The sequence below is a fragment of the Trachymyrmex cornetzi genome, unplaced genomic scaffold, assembly GCF_001594075.2.
Source record: "Trachymyrmex cornetzi isolate Tcor2-1 unplaced genomic scaffold, Tcor1.1 scaffold259, whole genome shotgun sequence".
Taxonomy (NCBI): Eukaryota; Metazoa; Arthropoda; class Insecta; order Hymenoptera; family Formicidae; genus Trachymyrmex; species Trachymyrmex cornetzi.
Window position 1 is genome coordinate 7048 of NW_017297259.1, and position 2312 is coordinate 9359.

A 2312-nucleotide genomic window follows, 5' to 3' on the forward strand; every position below is an offset into this window, starting at 1 on the left:
TAAGTTATCATAAAAATGATTGTTCACGTGTGTAGCATATGTTATACTTATTTTAAAACAGTCAAGAATAATTAGAGAAACTTATTATTAAAATTAAAAATGGTAGAATGATTAAAAATGGTAGAATGATTAAAAATAATCACGTATTATGTCTTTTTGATCGCTGACCTCAAATTCCATTTTACCATTGATGTATGATCGCCTTATTAAAGTTTTTTCCCTCTAAAATGAGAAATTTTGCAGAAAATAAATATCTTGAGCATTCCGAGATTATGAGGTTTTCAGTATGATTTCAATTAATAATAAATTTCAGAAACATTTTTAAAATATCAAACATGTAAAACAATATAATTGAGAATTAAGAAATATATAAAAAAAATATAATATGAATTATTTTGAGCGATTTTCGGCAAATCACACCTACATAGGTTGATATTCAATTGGATCCAGTAATTCCATAAACGCACTAGATTTTATTTTGACGTAAATATCGACACTTCCCTGTTTTAAGGATAAATCACCCTCATAGAGAGGGTTGTAACTGGTCACTTTCGACTCCACATTAGACATTAGCGATCCAAGAAAGTATTAGATTTAATTTTCGTGTAAGTATCTGCGATTTTATATTTTTAAGGTAAACTAGCCCTAAAATTTCTTCACAAACTCTCTGAACCTCCACCAAAAATGAATTTCTCGCATAGAACTGCATTTTGGTATGTAATATCAATCACCAGAAAAAAATTCAAAGCTGTGCCTTCAAAAAAAAAAAAAATTTTTTTTTTTACTCGAAAGTGAAAAGTTCTGTAGAATTCCCCATATCTATTATATTGAACTCGCGTAAATTCTAATTTTAAAATAACGTGTCACCATCAATTCGTTAGTCGTAAAGACCAACTTGCCAACTAGAGTTTGCTAGTGTGTCATATGTGATTAAAGCCTAATCTACATGTGTTTTTGCTTCCTGTTTTCTGCTTTTTACCTTATGTTTTTTTCCTTTTTTGCGACCATTTCATCGTATTTCTTGTTTCTTTCGAAGTTTGTCAACTTAAGTGGCATAGGTACAAGTCATTATTTTATTACAATAATTCTAATCTTTTTAAATTTATATATTCTTTAAAAATAAAAAAAAAATTTTTAATTATTTTATATCAATATACAAAAGTTATTATGTAAACAATTCTTCTATTTAAACAATTAAATATTCTTAATTCTAAATGTGTAGATCATTTTAATATTTGCCGAATAACATCTCGTATTACATAATTATTTTATCGTAGACGTTAATTATTTTTATTTTAGTAAATTGTTCATTAATAAAAATAATTGTATGACTGATAATAATAATTGTAATAATGACTGTAATAAATGTTCAAAACATTTTATATTTAACTAATTTAATAAAAAAATTGTTTACCTGACAATTTTTATTTTTTATTTTATTGATTTTATTTCTAATCTTTATATCTGTACAAATAAATACTTTCTATTTAAAAAAAATTAATATGTATTGCGTGTCCGAAGTTCCGGAATAGCCAATTATCTCATAAAGCATTGGTTTATGAGAAAAATGTTTTAGAAAAAAATTGTATGACTTAAAAAGTCCATTAGGCGGTGTAATATTTATTTGAACTTTAAATCTTGAAAAGCGCGGTCAACAAAAAAATCTTAAATGGAAACCCTTACTAACTTTTATTTTTTTATTGACCTTGACTGTGCTTTTCAAGGTTATTGAAAGTTGAAATAAATATCGCCTTTTAATAGATCTTTTAAACACTACAATTTTTATTTAAAATATTTTTCCGATAGAGTCAATACTTTCTTAGATAATTAGTCGTTCCAGAACTTTTGACAGGCACTGTATTTACTCAAGTTAAATATACTGTTTGGACCGCAGTTTAAGTTGGGATTAAAGCACACGCACACACACGCAAGTTCACGAAATCACTTTGATTATAACTATGAAATGTATTTACACAAACTGAATTTTTTATAACTATGTATAGGGAGTGTCTTACAATTGCAATTCCGTTTTCAGGAGTAAGCGATTCCAGATATTAAGATACAATCGCGAGCGTTGACGTTTCAGTCATTCTTGGCTTTGCACTACAAGTGATAGAACAAACGACTTCACTTGCCACACGTGTTGCAAGTCGTAGTAAAGATTTTCGAAAAAATTTTCGCGACCGCGAGGATCTTTCTTCTTTAAAATAAGCAATAGTGACTTCGCAATGATTGTTCGCGTCTCGACTCGACAGCGAATTCGTGTACTGTGTTGAGTCACTTCTGTGTATCTCTTTTATACCGTTGTATTT